The following is a 9,128-nucleotide window of genomic DNA, read 5'->3' as shown; positions in this document are numbered from 1 at the left end:
TCTTTCTTCCATGGCCTTCTATCTCATCAATCAACTTCCTAACTCTTGGCTTCATCCTTCCCCTTCCAAGCTTAATGTATCCCCTGGCGTTTCTCTCTCCCCTCCCCCCCCCAACCTTTCAAATCTACTCCTCAGCTTTTTTTTTCTCCAGTCCGCTAAAGGTTTTCAGCCCGAAATGTCGACTGTACTTTTTTCCATAGATGCTGCCTGGCCTGCTGAGTTCCTCCAGTATTTTGTGTGTGTTGCATAAACTAGCTGTAGTCAGCATGGTTTGCTCAAGGAAAAATCTTGAGAAATTTATTGAAATTCTTTGAAGAAATAACAAGCAGGATGGACAATGGAGAATCAGTTGATGTTGTGTACTTGGACTTTCTGAAGGCCTTTTACAAGTTGCCACACATGAAGCTGCTTAACAAGCTACGAGCCCATGGTATTACAGGAAAGATTCTAGCATGGATAAAGCAGTGACTGATTGGCAGGAGGTAAAGAGTGGGAGTAAAGGGAGCCTTTTCTGGCTGACTGGCAGTGATTAGTGGAGTTCCACAGGGGTATATGTTTTTTCTGTATGTCGATTTCGATGATGGAATTAATGGCTTTGTTGCAAAGTTTGCAGACGGTATGAAACTAGTGGAGGGGCAGGTTGTTTTGAGGAAGCAGGCTACAGAAGGACAGCAGATTAGGAGAATGGGCAAAGAAATGGCAGATGGAATACAGTGTCGGGATGTGTATGGTCATGTACTTTGGTAGAAGAAATGAAAGGGAACACTTTTCTAAATGGAGAGAAAATACAAAAAACTGAGGTGCAAAGGACGTGGGAGTCCTTGTGCAGGATTCCCTAAAGGTTAATATGCAGGTTGAGTCTGTGGTGAGGAAGGCAAATGCAATGTTAGCATTCATTTCAAGAGGACTAAAATATAAAAGCAAGGATGTAATGTTGAGATTTTATAAAGTGCTAGTGAGGTCTCACTTGGAGTATTGTGAGCAGTTTTAGGTTTCTGATCTTTGGAAGGATGTGCTAAAACTGAAGAGGATTCAAAGGGGGTTCGCAAAAAACATTCCAGGATTGAATGGTTTGTCATATGAAGAGCGTTTAATAGCTCTGGGCCTGTATTCGCTGGAATTGAGAAGATTGAGGGGTGATCTCATTGAAACCTATCACATAGTGAAAGGCCGTGATGGAGAGGATGTTTCCTATGGTGGGAGAGTCTAAGGTGCATCCTTTTAGAATGGAGATGTTGAGTAATTTCTTTAGCCAGTGAGCGGTGAATCTGGAATTCTTTGCGCAGGCAGCTGTGGAGGCCAAGTCTTTTTGTGTATCTAAGGCAGGAGTTGATAAGTTCTTGACTGGTCATGGCTGAAGGGATACGGGGAGAAGGCAGGAGATTGGGGCTGAGAGGAAAATTGGATCAGCCGTGATGGAGCAGACCTGATGAGCCAAATTCCCTAATTCTACATAAATTTTACGAGACAGTGAAAGAATGCAATATAAGGCAGAAGTGCAGAAATGAGACCCTTCTTACCACTGATTCAAAGTTCAAAGTCTGTATATGTGACCCTATACCAGGTGTCCCCAACCTTTTTCGCACCACGGACAGGTTTAATATTGACAATATTCTTGCGGACCGGCCGACCGGGGTGGGTGTTCAAATAGGGCTAAACTCACCTCAACATGTCTTTTACAGTTAGGGTTGCCAACTTTCTCACTCCCAAATAAGGGACAAAAGTAGCAGTCAAATCCTGGGTCACTTTACCCCAGGAGAAGACTACTATGACCATGATGCTTTGTGCGCACGTGCTGATTTTTCCCCCCGCAAATGGATTTTGCCTTCATCTTCCCGATTATATTATACATACATTATTTCTACTTTATATAGGCTTGTATTTATCATATCATTCCTGCTTTTAATACATGTTAGTGTTACTTATTTACGGTTTTATGTGTGATTTGTTAGGTTATTTTTTGGGTCTGGGAACGCTCAAAATTTTTTTCCCATATAAATTAATGGTAATTGCTTCTTCGCTTCACGCCATTTTGGCACGAAAGGATTCCTAGGAATGCTGTACCTTAGCGGGGGAAATACGGGACAAGCGTGCTCCCGTATGGGACAAACTAATTTAGCCCAATATACGGGATGTCCCGGCAAATACGGGACAGTTGGCAACCCTATGTTCAAGTTCGACAGTGCGTGACGGAATGAGGAAAGGTGCAGCTGACTCATATCGTTTCCTCACGGCCCGGTAGCACATGCTTTGCGGCCCAGTGGTTGGGAACCGCTGCTCTATACAACCCTGAGATTCATTTTCTTATGGGCGCACTTGGTAAATCCAAGAATCACAATTGAATTAATGAAAGACCACATTCAACAGGACAAACAATCAATGTGCAAATACAAATGAAACAAAATAATAAATACGCAATAAATCAAAGTTCTAAGTACATTTTATTACAAAGCACATACATGTCACCATATGCAATCCTAGATGAGACGTGGAAAAGATGGTAGGGTACAAGAACCGTGGTGTTCAAAGGCTGTTGTAAATCTAGTCAGGAAGAAAAGAGCTTACAAAAGGTTCAAAAAACTAGATAATGACAGAGATCTAGAAGATTATAAGGCTAGCAAGAAGGAGCTTAAGAATGAAATTAGGAAAACCAGAAGGAGCCATGAAAAGTCCTTCGTGGACAGGATTAAGGAAAACCCCAAGGCATTCTACAAGTATTTGAAGAGCAAGAGGATATGATGTGAGAGAATAGGACCAATCAAGTGTGACAGTGGAAAAGTGTAGGGAACTGGAGGAGATAGCAGAGTTACTTAATTAATACTTTGCTTCATTATTCACTATGGAAAAGGATCTTGATGATTGTAGGGATGACTTGCAGTGGGTGAAAAGCTTGAGCATGTAGATATTAAGGAAGAGGATGTGAGCTTTAGGAAAACATCAAGTTGGATAAGTCACCGGGACTGGATGGGGTGTATTCCAGGTTACTGTGGGAAGTGAGGGAGGAGATTGCTGATCCTCTGGTGATGATCTTTGCATCAGCAATGAAGACGGGAGAGGTTCCGGAGGATTGGAGGGTTGTGGATGTTGTTCCTTATTCAAGAAAGAGAGTAGAGAAAGCCCAGGAAATCAGAGACCAGTGAGTCTTACTTCTGTGGTTGGTAAGTTGATGGAGAAGATCCAACAGGACCTATTAAAAATGATGGGGCAAGTGAAGTTCAGTGAAGCTATTACCTTTGATTCAAAAGCCTGAATGTTGAGGTGTAGTAACCGTTCCTGAACCTGGTGGTGTGAGTCCTGAGGTGCCTGTACTTTCTTCCTGATGGCAGCAGCGAGAAGCGAGCATGGCCTGGATGACTTGTGCCCTTGATTATGGATGATGCTTTCTTGTGACAATGGTTCATGCGGATGTGCCCAATGGTGGGGAGGGCTTTACTCATGGACTGGGCCATATCCACTACTTTTTGTAGGATTTTCAGTTTAATGGCATTGGTGTTTCCATATCAGTCCTTATATTCTACACCACACATCTATAGGGGTTTGTCAAAGTTTCAGATGTCATGCCGAATTTTCACAAACTTCTGAAGAAAGCCTGATGAAAGTTCTGCATCTGAAACTGTTTATTCCTATCCTTATTCCTCAGCCTGACCTGTTGAGTTCCTCCAACATTCCTTGAATGTTTTGAGTTTGATGCTCTGGATTTCCAGTATCTGCACAATTGTTTGTGCTTATCACTTCTAAACATTTTAGCTGACAATCCTTTGTCATACTGGGAAAGGGAGAAGTTGCATGGAGAGTATGGGAAGAATAGATCAGTCAAAAGGAATAATTCTTATAGGGTGAAGCCGAGTTGTCCTGTGAGCAAATCTAAAGTAGGGCATCTGTTTAATGAGGACCATTTGGGAGACAGATCAGGGTCCTCTATTCACCGCAGCCACAAAATGAGGACAGTTGGAGAAAGAGAACTTAGACAACGAAATGCATAAGTTGTAAAATGTAGGGCTGCTGGACATGCCCAGCCGTTCAGGCTGTGCTATTGGAGAGAGCTATACCTAGCCAATATCAAAGATGGGTAGGTTGGATTCTTCTGACACTAAAGGAGATAGCGAGTTGCCTAAGATTGCAGAAATTTATTCTGAGTCCAGGAGACTGTAACGTACAAAAACGTGAAGCAAAATGCCAATCCTCAAGTTTACATGAACCCTCATTCTAACAGATAGCTTAGAATGGGAGAGGGATTGGGAATTGAAGTGGCAGGCAACTGGAAGCTCAGTGTCTCTTCTCCAGTGTACAGTACACCACATTGTAAATGTCAGATGCAGTATACTGGATGACAGAAGTGCATTGAATCACATCTAATCTAGAAAGAGTGTTTAGATTTCAGAATGGTTGGAATGGAAGAGGTGAAAGAGCAGGTGTTGCATCTCCTGCAATTTTACAGGAATTTGCCAACAGGAGGCGAGCAGTAGCCGAGAATGGAAGAGCAGACCAGGCAGCTGTGAACAGAATATTTCCTAAAAGTGCTGAAAAGGCAGGTGGCAAGGAAGTATGTCCGGTGCTCAAATATTTTTGAATATAGATGAAATTGCCAAGAAAGATCCAATGAGTGCAGATGCTGGTGGAGTGGTAGATGACCAGGGGATCACTATCCTTGCTCTATGCGAGCAGAGAGATGAGTTTCTATTCACACATCAGTTTGACATAAAAATTGCATCACTATAGTTCTATGGTTGGGAGCATAAAGTCTCAAATTCCCAAGATGTCAGCCTGCAACATGGCTTGGATTGCTATGGTTCATAATAAACTCTTAAACTGTCTAATAGGTAATGGGTTTATTATTGGTATGTGCACCAGATAAAGTGAAAAGTTTTGTTTTTCATGCATCCAGACAGATTATTTCAAACATATGTAGATCAATGCAGTACAAAAGGAAACAACAGAACAAGATACATATTGTTACAGTTAAAGAGAAAGTGCAGTGCAGATAGACAAAAAAAGGTGCAAACACTATGATGGGTAGATTGAGATATCAAGAGTTCATCTTTATACTATAGAAGTTAGTAGAAGTGTCTGCTGATATGTGTATTCAAGCTTTTGTGTTTTATAATGACAGAAGTTTTGCATAATTAACATCATTCACATTGCCCAATAAATGTAAAACAAAAGTTAATTTTCAGTTCATACTCCAGACTCATTTATGCAGTGTGACTCTGGATGTATATGATCCTATTTGATTATTCCATGCAGCAGAACATTTCCACCCGCTAGGTCATTAACAACAATAAACTACGTGGAATTAGATGTAACTTTTTGTCATGGATTGACAAGTGGTTTGGAGATTGATGACTGAATGAAGACAAAGAAAATGTACTTCAATTGGTACAATATGGCAAGTGGTAATCTGTAGGGACCTGAGAAGGAAACTCAACTTTTCACCATATACCTTTCAATCATTTGGAGGAGGAAAGTGACTTAAATATCTATATACACAAATCATTTAAAACTTGATCATAGATGCAGAAAAAAATCTAAAAATAAAGATAATAGATAATAGATTATTGGCTTTTCTCCCAAAGTGTGCAGAATACAAAGGAGAGGAAGTTATAATTCATTTATGTGGAGACTTGGTTAGACCCCACCTGAAGTTTTGGGAACTGTGCTTCAGGAAGGAAATGCCTTCAAGGGGATATTGTCCAGATTCATTGGAATGGTTTCAGGTTTTAAAGAATAACAAAGTAATTCAATAAGGTAGGATGGATACAGGGAAACAAAATCATTCATCCTATTAAATTGTAGCAGTGAGCCATGACATCCATGCTGGAGTCAGTGCTGCCCCCTAGTGTTCGCTCGGCAGAAGACAAGCTGTATTGTGTTCAATTGCAGAATGCTGTAACATTCATGGACTCAGGGATTTGGACTATATATATATTTTTTGTGTGACTATTTCACTGTTATCTTATTTGAGTTTGCTATCTTATATGTGCTCTGAGGGCCCTTGTGCGGTGTGTGTTTTACACCTTAGCCCCAGAGTAATGTTAATTCATTTGGCCATATTCACGGGTATTCACGTATGGTTGAATAACAATTAAACTTGAACATGAACTTGATCCACTAGAAAATTGCTTTTATGCTATGGCTTCTCTTGTAGAAAGATGTAATAATGTCTAGAATAACTTCACTTTTCATCTCACCTTCAAGAAGCACAAATGAGCATGAACCCTGGCAGAAACTCTGAAAATTGGGCCCTGTGATAATGTGTTATAGTCATCAACTCCAGAGTTATTGTTGGCTGGCTGCTGAAATTATGAATACTAAATTATGAGAGATATTGGTCAGGTAGGTAGCAGGAAGCATTTCCCTGTGGGACAGGCTTCTATGACCAGAGGAGACTGGTTTAAGATAAGAAGAAGAATGTGTAAAGTAGATTTTAGGAAGACCCTTTAGTTGCTTGCAAATTGGAATGGACCGTCTGCAAGTGTGGTAGAGTCAGAAAGTCTTTATAACATTTAAGAAGTTTCTAGAAGAATATTTGAATTATCGAGGCATATGGACCAGAGTTGGTAAATGCAGTAGCATAAATGAATACTTGATGGTAAACATAAAATAGTGGGCTGAATGGCCTGTTTCTGTGCTTATATGGCTCTATGACTATAATTCACTAAAATGTAAAGAAATTATGGATTTCATATATGGTCTGGAACAGGAATAGGTCTTCATACATCATAATCTCAGCACCCGAGTTCCTGTTCTATCTAACACAGGCTCCTCCAACTCCAGACTGCAGTACTACCGAATGTTATTCAGATTAAAATCATATTTTGAATTGCCAGACTCTTAATGCTATATTCATCAAGGCTGTGTACTTGTGGTGATGTTCATACTTATGAGAGACTGATCTGTTGCCCATTTCCTGGTTAGTTTAAACCACCATGAAAGAAGCTGCCCTTCCTGTTTACATTAACCACAGAACATGTGTCAGTCAGTTGTGGAGGACTCCTCATAGAGAAATGGAGGAGAATTTGATTTAAGTCTTAGTACATGATGATGCCTTTGGAGAAATGACCTATGGCTTCTGTTTCCTGCTATGGCAACATGTGTTTTCTGTAATATAACTGATTTGTAGTAACCATCAGGAAGCAAAATAGTGACTGTTATAAATTTTAAACTGGGAGGAAGCATTTCTTCGTCAGCATCTGTCCAACTGTTTGTAATTCAAGGACGATGCTTTGAAGCTAACAGACCACAAATAAGTTCCAAAACTGAAGCAGTCTTGAAATAGTCTTGCCTGTGGCATTTTCCTTCTCACTGGTATCTCTTAAACTAGAGAGACTAGTTTACCAAAGATTCAGTCATTCTAATTATAATTGAATGTTACAAATTTGCTGCAAGACACTGGAAAAGAGTTTGGTACAATCTTCATTCAATTGACTGATAAAAATAGTTTAGTGGCACATTCAACCAACACTTCTGCTATGGAAGTGTGAATCACCACCAGTCTGGTTGGGCTTTGTAATAAGTCTGAGTGCCTACAGCATATTATACAGTAGGTGATTAACTACCTGATTAACTCACAAACTCATATATATTCAAACCATTAGTTTTTGGAATAATTCATTGTTCCTAAAGGGATATTTAGAAACTGATTAAAGAAGCATTTAAGTAAATTATAAGTTAATTTTTTGGGGACTCTGGACCCTCCAAAACAAAACATTCTTTATGAAGTCCGACCCTCCTGGGTTTTGTGTTCTGCTTTTTCACTCCTCTTTAAATTAGCTGAATTAGCTGAAATCTATTATGGAATCAGAAAATATTCAGACCTCTAACTGATAAACTTATCTACTGAATGGCGAAGGGACACAATCATGAAAGCCACGTGGGTCTGAGAGTTCTGAAGAAGGACCTCAGCCCAAAACGTTGACTATTTATTCATCTCCACAGATACTGCCTGACTTGCTTAGTTCCTTCAGCATTTTGTGTGTGTTGCTTTGGAATTCCAGCTTCTGCAGACTTTCTTGTGTTCATGGACCTTGTATTGCTTTTTTGAGTGGCTGATAAACATGATACTCACATCTGGACAGATGGAAGTAGCTGTCTAAAAATCCACCATTATATCACATAATAAAACTCCAATAAGATAAAATCTGATTGCTCAGAAATTCTGATGGTTTGGAATTAAGCCATATGTCCAGGGTGTATGCAGGGTGTGCATCCAGAGCTGGAGGTCCAAAGCTGGAAGGCCAGTTCGACGGATAGACCAAGGGTATGGGAAAACAGATGCCATTTTTTTCTTTAAATGATAATATCAAACCTGCCTCTACCACTTCTACTGGAAGTTCGATCAACACTTACTTCAAGCTCCCCTGTCATCCTCTGATAATTGACTTATACTATATTCATGCGAGGAAAATATGCGCTGTGTGTTTAATATTAAATTTGTTAGATAAACCCCTTTAGAAACGAAATTGAGTGTATTAGCCACTTACCACTTATATCCTGGTCGTCATTAACACCCCTCCCCCCCCGAACAGAATCACCAAAAACGATTTGTAGAAAAAAGTTGGCACGAACACGCATGCGCACTGGTGCCCGCGCAAGGTTCATGGTTATGGTAGTCTTTCTCGGGGTAGCACAACGTATTTCATTGCTATTCTTGTCCATTGGCAACTCTAGCCCCCCAACTGGTCAGCTGGTCCGCAAGAATATTGTCAATATTAAACTGGTCTGCAATGCAAAAGAGGTTGGGGACCCCTGGTATACATGTTCCATGCATTTTATTTTCACGGACCTTTCGTTCTGCCAGATTACACTGATGTGACCAATTTATCTACTAACCTGTCTCTACGTCTTTGAAACGTGGGAGGAAGTGGGACCTCCTGGAGGAAACCCATACAGTCATGGGGAGAACATACAAACTCCTTACAGACAGGGCAGGAATCGAACCTGGGTCACTGGCACTGTGAGAGCGTTGTGCTATCATCATTGTTATATTGTAGAGCCATGCCCCCCGTGTGAGTTTTATGTATGAATAGAGTGCCTGTCATGTTTGTAACTGAGACATATTACTCTTCTGTGTTTCAAGGGTGGTAGAATAAATGGCACTAAAGTTGCAGAATGGACATCAGATGTAGAAT

The sequence above is a fragment of the Mobula hypostoma genome, chromosome 3 (assembly GCF_963921235.1).
Source record: "Mobula hypostoma chromosome 3, sMobHyp1.1, whole genome shotgun sequence".
Lineage (NCBI taxonomy): Eukaryota > Metazoa > Chordata > Chondrichthyes > Myliobatiformes > Myliobatidae > Mobula > Mobula hypostoma.
This window is presented reverse-complemented; position numbering follows the sequence as displayed.